The sequence below is a fragment of the Scyliorhinus canicula genome, chromosome 12 (assembly GCF_902713615.1).
Source record: "Scyliorhinus canicula chromosome 12, sScyCan1.1, whole genome shotgun sequence".
NCBI lineage: Eukaryota > Metazoa > Chordata > Chondrichthyes > Carcharhiniformes > Scyliorhinidae > Scyliorhinus > Scyliorhinus canicula.
In genome coordinates this window covers 161,907,720-161,927,400 of record NC_052157.1, presented here as the reverse complement: position 1 = coordinate 161,927,400, position 19,681 = coordinate 161,907,720, and the positions used below count along the sequence as shown (strand labels likewise).

The 19,681-nt window shown below is 51.8% G+C and overlaps 1 protein-coding gene across 3 annotated transcripts in view; it reads right to left on the bottom strand.

The window, feature by feature from the left end:
• aldocb (aldolase C, fructose-bisphosphate, b) overlaps positions 1 to 15,569 on the bottom strand; it is a 38,648-nt gene extending 23,079 nt beyond the window's left edge. The window contains exon 1 of one of the 3 annotated variants that reach the window (XM_038814748.1): positions 15,411 to 15,569. The gene's annotated coding sequence lies outside the window, so the exon portion shown is untranslated. Of the gene's footprint in view, positions 1 to 4,390; positions 4,412 to 15,410 lie in introns of those variants that run through there. The other 2 variants (XM_038814749.1, XM_038814750.1) reach the window with 2 other exon arrangements.
• Between the last annotated feature and the right edge of the window lie 4,112 nt (positions 15,570 to 19,681).

Here is a 19,681-nt window from a genome sequence, read left to right as displayed (position 1 = left end):
ATCACAAACAACAGTGGTCCGAGCACGGAACCCTGTCCTCCGGGTGCTCCGGCTTCTTCTCACAGTCCAAAGATGTGCAGATTAGGTGAATTGGCCATGATAAAATAGCCCCTTAGTGTTCAGGGATGTACAGGTTAGGTGGGGTACGGGGATAAGGTGGGGGAGTGGTTTAGGAGGGTATGATGCTATTTAGTGGGTCGTTGCAGACTCGATGGGCCAAATAGTGTCCTGGACTGTAAAAATTCCTTGATCCTGTGTATTACCATTGACCAGAAACTATTGACAGAGGGCAGCACGGTGGCGCAGTGGTTAGCACTGCTGCCTCAAGGCGCTGCGGACCCAGGCTAGATCCCAGGCCACTATGCAAATTCTCCCCGTGTCTGCGTAGGTCTCACCCCCACAACCCAAAGATGTGCAGGGTAAGTGGATTAGCCACAATAAATTGTCCTTTAATTGGAAAAAAAACAATTGGGTACTACTGGAGCAGTCACATAAATACTGTGCCTACCAGAGCCGATCAGAGGGTGGGAATTCTGCAAATAACTCACCTCCTGACTCCCCAAAGCCTGCTCCACATCGATAAAGGCACAAATCAGAAACAGAATGGAATATTCTCCACTTGTCTGGATGAATCCAGGTCCAACAACACAAAGAGGACAAATGGTTGGCACCCACCTGCCACCTCTCACTCCCTCCCACCACAGTGGTAGCAATATGCACCATCTAAAAGATACATTACAACTCACCCAAGCTCTTTTGACATCACCTTCCACCTCGGAGGCCAAGGGTAGGAGACACATGGCAACACCTGAACCTGGAAATTCCCTTCCGAGTCACTTACCACCCTGACTTGGAAATATCTCACCGTTCATGCACTGTCGCTGGGTCAAAATCCTGGAACTCCCTCACTAACAGCACTGTGGGTGTACCTACATTATGGACATCAGCAGTTGAAGAAGGCAGCTCACCACCACTTTCAAGACCCAATGCTGGCCTAGTCTGCAATACCCACATCCAATGAACAAATAAAAAAATAATTCAATTCTCTGCCTTTCCTGTCAAATAACTTTTTTAATTTATCCCACTTATAGATTCATGGTGGCTTTTGAGAGTTCTCATGACAGCCAAAACCTAATCTAATGGGGTCAGCAGAACTGCTGGCAGATTGGGCCCAGCCTTTTACAACTGGAGCAATGGGGGAGGGGTGGAAACTCTGGGAATGATTTATTCTCTCCATTTCAATCAAATCAATTTACAAATTTTCAAGGTATTTCCTGGAAAGTGTGCCTTTTTGCAAAGTGATACATTGGATCGGAAAGGTTAACGAAATCACAAGGGAATTAGAATACAAAAAGGAGAGGACGTGATGCTTTGGTTTCATGGAGCTTTGGGTAGGATTGCATTCAGCTCTGGGCAGCATTACTTAGGAAGGATATGTTTGCCTGGGGGAGGGTCAGATTCACTAGAACAATGCCATTGTTACAGATTTAAAATATGAAGGACAGGTTCCATAAACTTGGATTATATTCTTCAGTTTAAAATGGTTGAGGGGTGATCTGATGAAGGTGTTTAAAATGATAAAAAAGGATTTGGTAAGACCAAGACATGGGAGTAGAATTAGGCCATTCGGCCCATCGAGTCTGCTCCGCCATTCAATCATGGCTGATATTTTCCCATCCCCATTCCCCAGCCTTCTCCCCATAACCCCGATCCCCTTATTAATCAAGAACCTATCTATCTCAGTGAATTGGCCTCCACAGCCTTCTGCGGCAAAGAGTTCCACAGATTCACCACCCTCTGGCTGAAGAAATCCCTCCTCATCTCTATTTAAAGGATCGTCCCTTTAGTCTGCGATGGTGTCCTCTGGTTCTAGTTTTTCCTACAAGTGGAAACATCCTCTCCACGTCCACTCTATCCAGGCCTTGCAGTATCTTGTAAGTTTCAATAAGATCCCCCTCCCTCATCCTTCTAAACTCCAATGAGTACAGACCCAGAGACCCCAAACGTTCCTCATACGACAAGTTCTTCATTCCAGGGATCATTCTTGTGAACCTTCTCTGGACCCTTTCCAAGGCCAGCACATCCTTCCTTAGATATGGGGCCCAAAACTGCTCACAATACTCCAAATGGGGTCTGACCAGAGCCTTATACAGCCTCAGAAGTACATCCCTGGCCTTGTATTCTAGCCTTTTTGACATGAATGCTAACATTGCATTTGCCTTCCTAGCTGCCGACTGAACCTGCACATTAACCTGAAGAGAATTGTGAACAAGGACTCCCAAGTCCCTTTGTGCTTCTGCTTTCCGAAGCATTCCCCATTTAGAAAATAGTCTATACCTAGATTCCTCCTTCCAAAGTGCATAACCTCACACTTTTCCACATTGTATTTCATTTGCCACTTCATTGCCCGCTCTCCTAGCCTGTCCAAATCCTTCTGCAGCCCCCTTGCTTCCTCAATACTACCTGTCCCTCTACAGATCTTTGTATCATCTGCAAACTTAGCAACAGTGCCTTCAGTACCTTCTTCCAGATCATTAATGTATATTGTGAAAAGTTGTGGTCCCAGCACAGATCCCTGAGGCACACCACTAGTCACCGGCTGCCATCCTGAAAAAGACCCCTTTATCCCCACTCTCTGCCTTCTGCCCGTCAGCCAATCCTCTATCCATGCCAGGATCTTACCCTTAACACCATGGGCTCTTAACTTATTTAACAGTCTCCAATGCGGCACCTTGTCAAAGGCCTTCTGGAAATCTAAATAAATCACGTCCACTGGTTCTCCTTTGTCTAACTTCCTTGTTACCTCCTCAAAAGAACTCTAACAGATTTGTCATAAGAGATACAGACAAACTGTTTCCTCTGAGGGAAGGACAAAAGTGCAAAATTCAGCTTAGCTACTAAAGAAGGAAATTGCAATTTTCCCGATGCTTTGCAGAGTGGCCATGGCCATCCAAAATCCAATCATAGTGACACTGGATGCTATTGTTGGCTAAGCCAGTCATTCCAAGGGGAAGCAAGAGATTGTTTCCTGTTTCCTTTGTGTGCTCAAAGGGAAAATAAATCCTCTTCCCAGAGGATTCTCCAGCTGGCACCAGCTAGTTTATGTCTCCATTGCCAGATCCACCATTGCCCATCATTTGTAACCTCAGCGTGGATCCCCCAGGTACCACCACAGCCAGGCCAGGATCTCAAAATCCCCCTCCCCTCCTATCGAAACCCAGAGCATTAGTCTGCACCTGCAGATTATTAATCGAGTGGGGGTCATCACTACCCTGGTGAAATCAGGAAGCATTTCTCCCACACTTTGGCAAGTGGAAATTATTCCCCAATCATTCTAGATGCTGGGAGATCAACTGAAATTTTCAAGACTGACGCACAGATTATTATTAGGTGTGGATTAAGAGAGATAAATGGAATGAGGCAAATTAGAATTAGAACAGTACAGCACAGAACAGGCCCTTTGGCCCTCAATGTTGTGCCGAGCAATGATCACCCTACTCAAGCCCACGTATCCACCCTATACCCGTAACCCAACAACCCCCATTAACATTATTTTTTTTAGGACACTAAGGGCAATTTAGCGTGGCCAATCCACCTAACCCGCACATCTTTGGACTGTGGGAGGAAACCGGAGCACCCGGAGGAAACCCACGCACACACGGGGAGGACGTGCAGACTCCGCACAGACAGTGACCCAGCCGGGAATCGAACCTGGGACCCTGGAGCTGTGAAGCATTGATGCTAACCACCATGCTACCGTGCTCCCCTATCGAATATCGAATTAAATTACAGACCAAGCTTGTGTAGCTAGATGGCCCACTGTGGCCCTTATTCTATTTACCGTTCAGGAATGTTCATGGGAAATAACCATTCAGGAATGTTCCTGGGGAATTGTATGCCCCTGAATATCACTGATAACAGGATCGGACGTGGCTGATGTCCTTCATGGATCAAAAACCTTCTAACACTCTCTAACCATCCATAAAAGAATCATCTCCAGCCCCAGACTCAAACCACCAGAGCTGCTTCATTTTGCTGTTTTTCATACTCCCCATCCTGCTTGTGTTTATATATTTATTTATATTCATAGTGCATTTTATTTGATCTGCTTCACAACAACAACATTTGACACTGAACCATGTTACGTAGATTTTGGAACAGACCATCAAAAGCTTGGTCAAAGTGGTTAGGAGTGAAGGAGGAATGCGAGGTGAAGGGGTTGAGAGAGGAATTGCAGAGTTTACGACCCAGGCAGATATACCTACACACATCAAAGCTGCAGCAGTTAAAAAACAGGGATATGCAAGAGGCCAGAAATGGAGGAATGCAGAGAGTTGTAGGGCTGGAGGAGGGATGGGGAGGGGAGGGGGGCTTTGGAATAATTACCTACCCTGATTTATAGCTCTCTCATTCTTATTTCACGATTTGTTCTCTCCCTCAGCTTGTTCTGATGTTGATCTGTAATATTTTGCACTTCTGAAAAAGGGTTTCACATCCAAATTGTTGATTTCTCAGATTATGCTTGACCTACTCGATATATCCAGTTTTATTTTGGAACAAGGAGCAAGACTCCAGGTGCCAGCCGGTGTCTCTGGAACTCTGGCCCAATATAGAGTCATTATCCCTCAGGAGAGGTGGACAGGAAAAATTCAATTTTTAAAAAACTAAAAATTAAAAAGTTTAATTTCTCCCTCTGCACACCAGCGTTCTGTAGAAACAATGTCTCAGCCCAACATTCAAGAATGGAGAAGGTGTTGATTTTTAAACAGCAGTTTGGGTTTATATCTTGGCTCAGGGATTTGAAGGTTGTTTCAGTTCTCACAGTTCGACAATGTTTGATTCTATTGTACCATCATTGCTCATTTCAATTTCCCTTCCCCCTCCCAGTCACCACATTCCTAATTGGCAAAGGCTCAACCATTGCTTTGTGTAACTGAAATCTCCCACACTAATAGAGGATCACCCATTCTCAACAGGCTGCTCGTATTTACACAGATGCTCAGAGGCAGACATTTCATCTTTTCCCTGCAAAACAGGTTTACCGCTGATTCTGGCATCCTTTTGTGTTTATTTTTTTTATTTTTTTCAATTAAGGGGGCTGCACGGTGGCGCAGTGGTTAGCACTGCAGCCTCACGGCACCAAGGTCCCAGGTTCGATCCCGGCCCTGGGTCACTGTCCGTGTGGAGTTTGCACATTCTCCCCGTGTCTGCGTGGGTTTCGCCCCCACAACCCAAAGATGTGCAGAGTAGGTGGATTGGCCATGCTAAATTGTCCCTTAATTAGAAAAAACGAATTGGGTACTCTAAAAAATTTTTTTAAATTTCCAATTAAGGAGCAATTTAACGTGGCCAATCCACCTACCCTGTACATCTTTGGGTTGTGGGGGTGAGACCCACGCAGACACCGGGGGGGGGGGGGGGGGGGGGAAATGTGCAAACTCCACACAGAACCCAGGACCTCGGCGCCATGAGGCAGCAGTGCTAACCACTACACCATCCTGCCACCCTTTCTTTTGTGTTTATTGAGGAGGTGAAGATCAATCATAAAATTCCTATAGTACAGGAGGCCTTTCGGCCCATCAAATCCACAATGACCCTCTTAAAGAGCATTCTACCTAGGCCCACTCCCCCTCCCCCATAACCCCACCTCACCTCCACATCTTTGTTTCTTTTAAATAAATTTAGAGTACCCAATTCATTTTTTCAATTAAGGGGCAATTTAGTGTGGCAAACTCCACACAGCCAGTAACCCACAGCCGGGATCAAACCTGGGACCTCAGTGCCATGAGGCAGCAGTGCTAACCACTGCGCCACCACGTTGCCCCACACATCTTTGGTTGTGCATATTCTCTAATCAGCTAAGCCCTCATGAAACAATTCTCAGTTTCACAAGCAGCCTACGCAACATCAGAAGGAATAAAAAGTCAAGAAAATTGTGGTGGTGGTGGAGAGGGGGGAAGCACGAGAGAGAAAGGGGTTTACTTGAGCCAAATACAAGTTGCTACAATCATCACACCGACAGATCAACAACAACTTGCATTTATACTGTGCCCTTCTAGTAGACCATCCCACCAAACACAACATTATTTTAGGATAGATGATTAAAAGCTTCAACAAGCTTTAAGAATATCTTACAAGAAAGGAAGAGGGGCAGAGAGGGTTAGGGAAGGAATTTCAGAGCTTGAGACTGAGGCTCTGAAGGAATAGCTGCCAATGGCAGAGTGATTCAAATGGAGGATGTGCAAGAGGCTGGACCTGGAGGAGTACAATGATCACGTTTAGGGTGGGAGATTACTGACATTGACTGTGGAATCATTTGAAAGAAGATGAGAATTTTATAATTGAGGCATTGCCAAGGCTGATGGGGGAAAACAGGACTTGGGGCGAGTTAGGCTATGGGTAGCAGAGTTTGGGGTGGGTCAAGTTTATGGCGCATGGAAGATGGAAGACTGGCCAGGAAAGCGTTGGAATAGTCAGTCTGGAGGAAACAAAGGCACGGACAAGGGTTTCTGCAGCAGCTGGGCCACAGGTGGAGTCGGGCCATGTTACAGAGATGGGCAATGTTACAGAGATGGGCCATGTTACAGAGATGGGCCATGTTACAGAGATGGGCCATGTTACAGAGATGGGCCATGTTACAGAGATGGGCCATGTTACAGAGATGGGCCATGTTACAGAGATGGGCCATGTTACAGAGATGGGCCATGTTACAGAGATGGGCCATGTTACAGAGATGGGCCATGTTACAGAGATGGGCCATGTTACAGAGATGGGCCATGTTACGGAGATGGGCCATGTTACGGAGATGGGCCATGTTACGGAGATGGGCCATGTTACGGAGATGGGCCATGTTACAGAGATGGGCCATGTTACGGAGATGGGCCATGTTACGGAGATGGGCCATGTTACGGAGATGGGCCATGTTACGGAGATGGGCCATGTTACGGAGATGGGCCATGTTACGGAGATGGGCCATGTTACAGAGATGGGCCATGTTACAGAGATGGGCCATGTTACGGAGATGGGCCATGTTACGGAGATGGGCCATGTTACGGAGATGGGCCATGTTACGGAGATGGGCCATGTTACGGAGATGGGCCATGTTACGGAGATGGGCCATGTTACGGAGATGGGCCATGTTACGGAGATGGGCCGTGTTACGGAGATGGGCCGTGTTACAGAGATGGGCCATGTTACAGAGATGGGCCATGTTACAGAGATGGGCCATGTTACAGAGATGGGCCATGTTACAGAGGTGGGCCATGTTACAGAGGTGGGCCATGTTACAGAGGTGGGCCATGTTACAGAGATGGGCCATGTTACAGAGATGGGCCATGTTACAGAGGTGGGCCATGTTACAGAGATGGGCCATGTTACAGAGATGGGCCATGTTACAGAGGTGGGCCATGTTACAGAGATGGGCCGTGTTACAGAGATGGGCCGTGTTACAGAGATGGGCAATGTTACAGAGATGGGCCCTGTTACAGAGATGGGCCATGTTACAGAGATGGGCCATGTTACAGAGATGGGCCATGTTACAGAGATGGGCCATGTTACAGAGATGGGCCATGTTACAGAGATGGGCCATGTTACAGAGATGGGCCATGTTACAGAGATGGACAATGTTACAGAGATGGGCAATGTTACAGAGATGGGCAATGTTACAGAGATGGAAGTAGTGGGGATTTGGAGACGGAGCAGATATGATTGGCCGCTCATCTCAGCATCAAATCTGACACCAAGGTTGTGAACAGTCTGGCTCAACTTCAGACAGCTCCAAGAGAGAGGGATGCAGTCGGTGTTTAAAGACTGGAATTTGTGGAGACAATGGTTTGACCTTCCCGATATTTAGTTGGAGGAAATTTCTGCTCACCCAAAACAGGATGTTGGACAAGTAAGAAAGTGGCAGAGTGGCACTGGGGCGCAGAGTGCTGCTGGGGCGCAGGGTGGCACTGAGATAGAGCTGGCTGTCATCAGCATACATATAGAACCAGACATGTTTTTGAATGATGTCACCAAAGGAAAGCCTGTAGATAGGGAATAGGAAGGAGATAGAGATAGATCCTTGATAGACTCCAGAGGTAATGGTGGAAACGCAATTGCAGATGATTCTCTGGCTATGAATGAATTGATAAGAATGGAATCAAGTGAAGTTAGTCCAACCTAGCCAAACAATGGAGGAGAGGCATTGGAGAAGAATAGTATGGTTAATCTTTCCAAAGGCTTCAGCGAAGTTAAGAACAGATAATTTACCATGGTCCCAATAACAGAGGATGTTATTTGTGGCTTTGATAAGGGCCATTTAATACAGCGACAGGGCAGAAACCAGACAAACCAGTCAAGAGCATATTGAAGGACCTCGGGCAGTTCAGGGATTTTGAAGGTGGATAGATAGTTTGAAAGGACAAACCTCAAGGGTTTTTTTTTGAGGAATAAGATAATGATGACTTATTTGAAGAAGGAGAAGTGTACAGTACCGGAGGAGAGGTCATGAGGGCAGGTCGGAAACAAGCTAGATAACAATATGGGATAACATAAGGGCCAGGAAGGAAAGTTGGGTGGCCAGATGTTTGATGGGACAGGACAACAGGAGGAGGCAGAGAGTTTCTGGCAACAATTTGAAGTGGCTCCAGGATCAGCTTCCAACCATATCAACACCATCAATAAGACTGCCTATTTCTACCACAGTGACATTATATCCAATTCCACCTCCACTTATCACTGCTGCAATCCTTATCTTTGCTGTCATCATCTCTAGACTTGACTACTCAAATGAGTTTCTGGCCAGCCTCCCACTTTCTACCCTCCATAAACCTTTTTTGAAATACATTTAGGAGTACCCAATTATTTTTTTTCCAATTAAGGGGCAATTTAGCATGGCCAATCCACCTAGCCTGTCCACCTTTGGGTTGTGGGGGCGAGATCCAGGGAGAATGTGCAAACTCCACATGGACAGTGACCCGGGCTGGGATTGAACCCAGGTCCTCAGTGTCATTGGCAGCAGTGCTAACCACTGCGCCACCGTGCTATCCCTACCCTCCATAAACCGGAGGTGATCTAAAATTCTGTTGGCCAGATGCCAAATCAAACCGATCCCACTCACCCATCAGCTATATATTGGTTAACTCAAGACGTGATTCTAACATTTTCATCTTTGTTTTCAAATCCCTCCACTGGCCTCATCCTCTGCCAATCGCCAATCTCTGTAATTTTGTTAAGCCCAACAACCTTCTGAGACACCTGCGCTCCTGCAAATCTGACTACTTGGTAGTTGTTTAATCCCCAAACTCTAATTCTCCTCCAATACCTCGGTCTTTCTCCCTCAAAGACTTCTTAAAACCTACCTATCCACCAGTGTTGGAGCTGAAGCCAGACAAAGCAGGTGTACTGCTGTTCTATCTGCCATGAAAAGACGATCTCTTGATCATTTGGTGAATTCCAAAATTATAAATGTTCTCAGTAGTGAATATAAACCTGATGTGCTTCTGGTAAAAGGTGTTTCTTTTGTCTTCTGGATGTTGTTTGGGAAGTTATTAAGGATTACTTAGTGTTGTATTCTTTGGGGGTTGTATTTGAATTAATGGTAGCTAAGATGTTCACTATGTTTTAAAAAAGGTTAACTTGAGTTAATTTGTTTGCTTAAAAAATACTTTTCCATTTCTGCTCTACCACACCTGTAGAGTGGGCCGTGTGCTCCCCATACCACAATCTATTAAAAGTTGTGGGTCAGGTAAACTCCATGATACACTCTGGGGTTCTCTAAACCCTGGCCCATAACAAGACCCACACAGACACTGGGAGAATGTCCAAACTCCACACGGACAATGGCCTGGGACCGGGATCGAACCCAGGACATTGGCGCCATGAGGCAGCAGTGCTGACCACTGTGCCCCCATGCTGCCCTTCGATCTACATGATACATTTCAGCAACTCACAGCCTCTTTCAACAGCATCTTCTAAACCGGTGACCTTCGCCACCTAAAAGGACAAGGGTAGCTGACACACCACCATCTGGACGTTCCCCACCACATCATATACCATCCCGACTTGGAAATATATTGCTGTTCCTCCTCTGTCGCTGGGTCAAATTCCTGGAGCTCCTTCCCTAACAGCGCTGCGGGTGTACCTACACCACTAGGACTGCAGCAAATCTAGGCGGCTGCTCAACATTACCTTCTCAAGGTCAATAAACGCGGACCCAGCCAGGTGCACCCACATTCTGTGATCTGCCTTTATAATCAATCTGTCCATGGTTTGGTGTCAAAATGACATTTTGTAGTGAAGCACCTTGGGATGTTACAGTACACCGAAAGGATGATATAAGGATTAGAAGTCTCATGGACAAGTGGAGCTTGTATTGGTCATGAGAGAAACTAGATAAAGATGAGAGTTTAATGTTAGGGCAGAAGGAGACACCACATCACTGGGGGTAATTCACATTTTGATTTTTATCTGTCCTTTCTAATTCTCCCTTCTCCATTGGTCTGATACTTTGCCAGATTCCCCCTTGTACACCCAGTGAAGACAGCACATATCAGGAGGGCTATTGGACTGTAGAGAGTGTAACAGCTGAATCCAACAGATGCAGAAAGGGTGACTATTGTTAATTAATTCCAGCTTTCACTCCCTGAATTGGTGACATTAAATTGCCGTCGTCACCAGCAACAGCTCCTGTACCTATTAGAATTTCACCCTGGTGGCACACAGCTGAGAATGACGCTATTAAATTTCAACAAAGTCACATTGTTCTACAGTACTGAACAAGACGGTACAGGGGTGGGAGAAAAATAAATAAATCAAAGGGCTGGGAGGGAAACAGCTTGGAGAATGGAGACATTTCTGAATGAGTAAGAGGAGACGAGGGGCATGTGTAAATGAAGCTGTATCAGTATGGCACTGAGGCAGTCTGACAATCCTCATGGCAAATCAGCTCAACTCCAGTTGTTTACATGAGTGATTGGAACATTCGCTGGGTTTTCTAATACCACGCCTGTGAAAGCGAAGGGGAAAATTGATATACCTTCAATTCACAGAGAGGCAGAGAGAGCGAGTGAACAGTTGGCTTTATTAGTCATGAACTTGCCTAGCCAGAGGCAGTAGTACAGATGAATGCCGCCCACGGGCAGCCGGTCTATATATGGCCCCGCTGAGGGCGGAGCCAGAGGCGGAGCCATACCGGTGTTACAGTACAGTACATGGAAGCAGTTCATATCACCACTTCCAGGTCATAGGTCACAGGTTATAGTATCATGCATTATGGTGAATACATTAACCACATTCACCCCCTGTTAAAAAAAAATCAAGTCCAGCGGGGGTGACGTGGGTCATTACATATTCAGTCTACCTGGAGGCCAGATCGTTCTCTTCGACCTCCGCAGCTCTGGCGGTGCAGCGGGCACGGTTGTCGCAGGTGGTGACTCCAGGGGCATTGTGTCTGGAGCTTGAGCCCCAGGGGTGTCAGAGACAGTTGGGGTGCGGGGGTAGGCAGGGAGGGTGATGGGTGGTGGCAGATTCGCCGCAGGACAATACAGTATTGAAGGTAAAAATACTGTGTGATTCGGAAGTTGGGTCTGATAAATTGCAAATATCAATGACACAAATAAATACAAACTTGTGACAGAAATAAAACAGAAATAGAAGCTAAATAGTAGTCAGTGCTCTAACGTAGGAGACACAAACAGAAAATAACGGTGACAATTCTGTGGAGGGCTGAAGGAGCATCAGGTTTGGGTCTTCTCTAAAGAACTGCCCCTTTAGCACCAGGCCGCACCCTCAGGGCCGCCCCTTTAGCACCAGGCCGCACCCTCGGGGCCTGCCCCTTTAGCACCAGGCCACACCCTCGGGCCGCCCCTCTGGCACCAGGCCGCACCCTCGGGGCCTGCCCCTCTGGCACCAGGCCACACCCTCGGGCCGCCCCTCTGGCACCAGGCCGCACCCTCGGGCCTGCCCCTCTGGCACCAGGCCGCACCCTCGGGCCGCCCCTTTAGCACCAGGCCGCACCCTCGGGCCGCCCCTCTGGCACCAGGCCGCACCCTCGGGCCGCCCCTCTGGCACCAGGCCGCACCCTCGGGGCCGCCCCTCTGGCACCAGGCATCACCCTCGGGGCCGCCCCTCTGGCACCAGGCCGCACCCTCGGGGCCGCCCCTCTGGCACCAGGCCGCACCCTCGGGCCGCCCCTCTGGCACCAAGCCACACCCTCGGGCCTGCCCCTCTGGCACCAGGCCGCACCCTCGGGCCTGCCCCTCTGGCACCAGGCCGCACCCTCGGGGCTGCCCCTCTGGCACCAGGCCGCACCCTCGGGGCCGCCCCTCTGGCACCAGGCCGCACCCTCGGGGCCGCCCCTCTGGCACCAGGCCGCACCCTCGGGGCCTGCCCCTCTGGCACCAGGCCGCACCCTCGGGCCGCCCCTCTGGCACCAGGCCGCACCCTCGAGGCTGCCCCTCTGGCACCAGGCCGCACCCTCGGGGCCTGCCCCTCTGGCACCAGGCCGCACCCTCGGGGCCGCCCCTCTGGCACCAGGCCGCACCCTCGGGCCGCCCCTCTGGCACCAGGCCGCACCCTCGGGGCCGCCCCTCTGGCACCAGGCCGCACCCTTGGGCCTGCCGCTCTGGCACCAGGCATCACCCTCGGGGCCTGCCCCTCTGGCACCAGGCCGCACCCTCGGGGCCTGCCCCTCTTGGCACCAGGCCGCACCCTCGGGGCCGCCCCTCTGGCACCAGGACGCACCCTCGGGGCTGCCCCTCTGGCACCAGGCTGCACCCTCGGGGCTGCCCTTTAAGCAGATGTTATTTGGGCAGAGATACAAAGTCAAGTCCAGATCCACCTGAGGACTGGTTAGTTTGTTATCCGACTCAGCAGTTTAATCTGTGGTGCTCTGGCCATTACCTTCCAGTCAGGGCCAGAATGACTAGGCAGATCCCACATCTACCTCAGCCAGAATGGGAATCGAACCTGTACTGCTGGTGTTATTCTGAATGATATGCTACCTAACCATCTAACCATTGAGCTAACTGGCCCCCACTTGTTAACCTGCTCCAGTATGAATCTCCAAGGTCGAGATGTTTGATCCCAACGTGTACAAGTAATGTGAATTGCTGGAATAGTTTGGACATGAGATTCTACAAAACAGCCATGGATAGATCAATTATATTTAACAACTTTACGCAGAGGGTAGTGAGTTAATTGGGCAGGTTGTCCATGCTACCAAATTTTATTCGGCAGTAGTCACAAGGCAACAAGACAGCTTTTTGGCAGAGAACACAACGGAGGAGAAGTTAATCGTGCAGTGCAATGCCACGCAGCATCACCCACACATTACATTCTGACCTTAACTAGCCCAATACATTTGTCAATGCGGCACCTCAAACCAATTCAACTTCACCCAGTAGTAACCACGTTAAATCAAAAGGACATCTTGTCACCTCATCTACTAGAACCTTCCTTCTCCCTTATCTCTGCAGGTGACTGAATATATCTTAGTGGTTCAGGCGGCAAAAGTTCTGACGTGTGGTTTAGCCATTGCTGATGTTCTCTCCCACTCCATCTTCACTGGCTCTCAAGGTCACGAGTTAAATTAGCAACATGATATCTGGCACATTAAGAACTCGTTTCCCATCGACAACAGCAAAGCAAGGGAAAGGTAATAGTTGCTGAACACCGCAGGCTGGATTCACACCATATTTCCAAGACAGTCCTCACTACATCCATTACAGATGAGGAAATATTAATAAGCTGATATTTATGTTCCTTACATCCAGCAAATTTGAAGAAATGTCCATACCTAACATAACATCCATCAATTCAGTATAATTGCCAAATAATTGTTTTTAGGCAGACCACATAAAACTTGGGAAATCAAGTTGTCTGGGGCAATAGGAGTTACAATCTGCTGTTGGCAGTGTACCCTGTATCTAACCCCGTGCTGTACCTGTCCTGGGAGTGTTTGATGGGGACAGTGTAGAGGGAGCGTTACTCTGTATCTAACCCCGTGCTGTACCTGTCCTGGGAGTGTTTGATGGGGACAGTGTAGAGGGAGCTTTACTCTGCATCTAACCCCGTGCTGTACCTGTCCTGGGAGAGTTTGATGGGGACGGTGTAGAGGGAGCTTTACTCTGTATCTAACCCCGTGCTGTACCTGTCGTGGGAGTGTTTGATGGGGACAGTGTAGAGGGAGCTTTACTCTGTATCTAACCCCGTGCTGCAGCTGTCCTGGGAGTGTTTGATGGGGACAGTGTAGAGGGAGCGTTACTCTGTATCTAACCCCGTGCTGTACCTATCCTGGGAGTGTTTGATGGGGACAGTGTAGAGGGAGCTTTACTCTGTATCTAACCCCGTGCTGTACCTGTCCTGGGAGTGTTTGATGGGGGTGGTGTAGAGGGAGCTTTACTCTGTATCTAACCCTGTGCTGTACCTGTCCTGGGAGTGTTTGATGGGGACAGTGTAGAGGGAGCTTTACTCTGTATCTAACCCTGTGCTGTACCTGTCCTGGGAGTGTTTGATGGGGACAGTGTAGAGGGAGCTTTACTCTGTATCTAACACCGTGCTGTACTTGTCCTCGGAAGGTGACCTCGATCCAACACAGGAGACATCAATCACAATGGCTGTGTTTATGGTGCAGGATTCATTCAGAGTTTCTAGATGTTGTCGGAAACAGTGGTTAGCACTGTTGCTTCACAGCTCCAGGATCCCAGGTTTGATTCCTGGCTTGGGTCACTGTCTGTGCGGGGTCTGCACGTTCTCTCCGTGTCTGTGTGGGTCTCCTCCGGGTGCTCCGGTTTCCTCCCACGAGTCCCGAAAGACGTGCTGTTGGGTGAATCGGACATTCTGAATTCTCCCTCTGTGACCCGAACAGGCGCCGGAATGTGGCAACTAAGAAATTTTCACAGTAACTTCATTGCAGTGTTAATGCAAGCCTACTTGTGACAATAATAAAGATTATTATTGTTAAGTCTTTAGATACAGTGGGAGGTTTCTGTGTGGCTGATGCTGTGTTCGCTTGTCTGTCTGTCTGTGTCTGTCTTCAATGGTCGACTTGATTTATGGTTAATCATTAATTCAAAATAATCACATTAAAATTAAAACACGAACGAGGAACCCAAAGGCACCGAATACAAATCATCCCCATCCTGCCATGGCAGCAAATTATATAGAAATTATTTTAAATGTAATTGAAGCCCCTACACAATGAAGTCTGGGCTCTGCTACCTGTAATTCATTAAACAGGAATAGATACAGAGCCCCCCAGACCCCAGACCAGAGCAGAGCACCCCAGACCCCAGAATCCCAGACCAGAGCCCCCCAGACCCCAGCCCCCCAGACTCCCCCAGGACAGACCCCAGACCAGAGACCAGAGACCCCCAGACTCCAGCCTCCCCCCAGGACAGACCCCAGACCCAGCCTCTCCCCCTCACCTTGTCACCTGTGTGTGTCTGTCTGCAGCTCCGGTTCTGCTCCGTTTCTCCAGCTAGTTTAGTCCTGAATGCGGCTTTCTCCGCCCCGCCTTTGCTTTAATAAAGCCATTGTGATGCCGCAGAGATACGTGACCGGCTCAGACTCCGCCCAGAGCCGCAGCGGCGATCAAACCCCCAAAACAGCGGCAGAGGGAACAACACACATACCCCCCCCCCCCAACCAGACCCTCCCCCACAAACCCCCCAACACACAGGGAAGCAAACCCCCTACCGTCACATACCCCCCCCCCCCCAACCAGACCAGACCCCCAACCCCCCAACACACAGGGAAGCAAACCCCCTACCGTCACATACCCCCCCCCCCAAACCAGACCCCCCCCCCCACCCCCACAACACACAGGGAAGCAAACCCCCTACCGTCACATACCCCCCCCCCCCCAACCAGACCAGACCCCCAACCCCCCAACACACAGGGAAGCAAACCCCTACCTTCACATACCCCCCCAAACCAGACCCCCCCCCAAAACCAGACCCCCCCAAACCCCCCAACACACAGGGAAGCAAACCCCTATCGTCACATACCCCCCCCCCAAACCCCCCAACACACAGGGAAGCAAACCCCTATCGTCACATACCCCCCCCCCCAAACCAGCCCAGACCCCCCCCCCAACCTAACCCAGCCCAGACCCCCAACCCATCCAACACACAGGGAAGCCTCAAGGCAGCAAACCCCTACCGTCACATACCCCCCCCAAAACCAGACCCCCCCCAAACCAGACCCCCCCCCAAACCCCCCAACACACAGGGAAGCAAACCCCTACCTTCACATACCTCCCCCCAAACCAGACCCCCCCCAAACCAGACCCCCAACCCATCCAACACACAGGGAAGCCTCAAGGCAGCAAATCCCTACCTTCACATACTCCCCCCCCCCCAAAACCAGACCCCCCCCAAACCCCCCAACCAACAGGGAAGCAAACCCCTACCTTCACATACCCCCTCCCAACTCAATCAACACAGCCCCCCCAACCCCGTCAATACAGCCCACCCCAACCCCATCAACACAGCCCCCCCCAACTCAACCAACACAGCCCCCCCAACCCCATCAACACAGCCCACCCCAACCCCATCAACACAGCTCCCCCCAACCCCATCAACACAGCCCCCCCCAACTCAACCAACACAGCCCCCCCAACTCAACCAACACAGCCCCCCCAACCCCGTCAACACAGCCCACCCCAACCCCATCAACACAGCTCCCCCCAACCCCATCAACACAGCCCCCCCCCCAACTCAACCAACACAGCCCCCCCAACTCAACCAACACAGCCCCCCCCAACCCCGTCAACACAGCCCACCCCAACCCCATCAACACAGCTCCCCCCAACCCCATCAACACAGCCCCCCCCCAACTCAACCAACACAGCCCCCCCAACCCCATCAACACAGCCCCCCCCAACTCAACCAACACAGCCCCCCCCAACCCCGTCAACACAGCCCCCCCTAACTCAACCAACACAGCCCCCCCAACCCCATCAACACAGCCCACCCCAACCCCATCAACACAGCCCCCCCAACTCAACCAACACAGCCCCCCCCAACCCCATCAACACAGCCCACCCCAACCCCATCAACACAGCCCCCCCAACCCCATCAACACAGCCCCCCCAACCCCATAAACACAGCCCCCCCCAACCCCATCAACACAGCCCCCCCCCAACGCAACCAACACAGCCCCCCCAACTCAACCAACACAGCCCCCCCCAACCCCGTCAACACAGCCCACCCCAACCCCATCAACACAGCTCCCCATCAACACAGCCCCCCCCAACCCCGTCAACACAGCTCCCCCCAACCCCATCAACACAGCCCCCCCCCAACGCAACCAACACAGCCCCCCCAACCCCATCAACACAGCCCCCCAACCCCATCAACACAGCCCCCCCAACCCCATCAACACAGCCCCCCCCAACTCAACCAACACAGCCCCCCAACTCCATCAACACAGCCCCCCAACCCCATCAACACAGCCCCCCCCAACCCTATCAACACAGCTCCCCCCAACCCCATCAACACAGCCCCCCCCAACTCAACCAACACAGCCCCCCCAACCCCATCAACACAGCCCACCCCAACCCCATCAACACAGCCCCCCCCAACTCAACCAACACAGCCCCCCCCAACCCCGTCAACACAGCCCCCCCTAACTCAACCAACACAGCCCCCCCAACCCCATCAACACAGCCCACCCCAACCCCATCAACACAGCCCCCCCAACTCAACCAACACAGCCCCCCCCCAACCCCATCAACACAGCCCACCCCAACCCCATCAACACAGCCCCCCCAACCCCATCAACACAGCCCCCCCAACCCCATAAACACAGCCCCCCCAACCCCATCAACACAGCCCCCCCCAACTCAACCAACACAGCCCCCCCAACTTAACCAACACAGCCCCCCCCAACCCCATCAACACAGCTCCCCATCAACACAGCCCCCCCCAACCCCGTCAACACAGCTCCCCCCAACCCCATCAACACAGCCCCCCCCCAACTCAACCAACACAGCCCCCCCCAACCCCATCAACACAGCCCCCCAACCCCATCAACACAGCCCCCCCAACCCCATCAACACAGCCCCCCCCAACTCAACCAACACAGCCCCCCAACTCAACCAACACAGCCCCCCCCAACCCCGTCAACACAGCCCCCCAACCCCATCAACACAGCCCACCCCAACTCAACCAACACAGCCCCCATAACCCCATCAACACAGCCCCCCCCAACCCCATCAACACAGCTCCCCAACCCCATCAACACAGCTCCCCATCAACACAGCCCCCCAACCCCATCAACACAGCCCCCCCCAACTCCATCAACACAGCCCCCCAACCCCATCAACACAGCCCCCCCCCCCAACCCCATCAACACAGCTCCCCCCAACCCCATCAACACAGCCCCCCCCAACTCAACCAACACAGCCCCCCCAACCCCATCAACACAGCCCACCCCAATCCCATCAACACAGCCCCCCCAACCCCATCAACACAGCCCCCCCCCAACCCCATCAACACAGCCCCCCAACCCCATCAACACAGCCCCCCCCCAACCCCATCAACACAGCCCCCCCCAACCCCGTCAACACAGCCCACCACAACCCCATCAACACAGCTCCCCCCAACCCCATCAACACCCCCCCCCCCCAACCCCATCAACACAGCCCCCCCCAACCCCATCAACACAGCCCCCCCAACCCCATCAACACAGCTCCCCCACCCCATCAACACAGCCCCCCCAACCCCATCAACACAGCCCCCCAACCCCATCAACACAGCCCCCCCAACCCCATCAACACAGCCCCCCCCAACTCAACCAACACAGCCCCCCCAACCCCATCAACACAGCCCCCCCAACCCCATCAACACAGCCCCCCCAACCCCATCAACACAGCCCCCCCCAACCCCATCAACACAGCCCCCCAACCCCATCAACACAGCCCCCCCAACCCCATCAACACAGCCCCCCCAACTCAACCAACACAGCCCCCCCGACCCCATCAACACAGCCCCCCCAACCCCATCAACACAGCCCCCCCAACCCCATCAACACAGCCCCCCCCAACCCCATCAACACAGCTCCCCCCAACCCCATCAACACAGCCCCCCCAACTCAACCAACACAGCCCCCCAACCCCATCAACACAGCTCCCCCCAACCCCATCAACACAGCTCCCCCCAACCCCATCAACACAGCCCCCCCAACTCAACCAACACAGCCCCCCCCAACCCCATCAACACAGCCCCCCAACCCATCAACACAGCCCCCCCCAACCCCATCAACACAGCCCCCAACCCCATCAACACAGCCCCCCCAACCCCATCAACACAGCCCCCCCCCAACCCCATCAACACAGCCCCTCCAACCCCATCAACACAGCCCCCCCAACCCCATCAACACAGCCCCCCCAACCCCATCAACACAGCCCCCCCAACTCAACCAATACAGCCCCCCCCAAAACCACCAATACAGCCCCCCCCACCTAACCCAACACAGCCCCCAAAACCATCAACACAGCCCCCCCAACCCATCAACACAACCCCCCCCAAACCATCAACACAGCCCCCCCAACACAGCCCCTCCCAAACCACCAACCCAGCCCCCCCAACACAGCCCTCCCAACACAGCCCCTCTCAAACCCCCCAAAGACAGCCCCCCAACACAGCCCCTCCCAAACCCCCCCACAGCCCATCCCAAACCCCCCAACACAGCC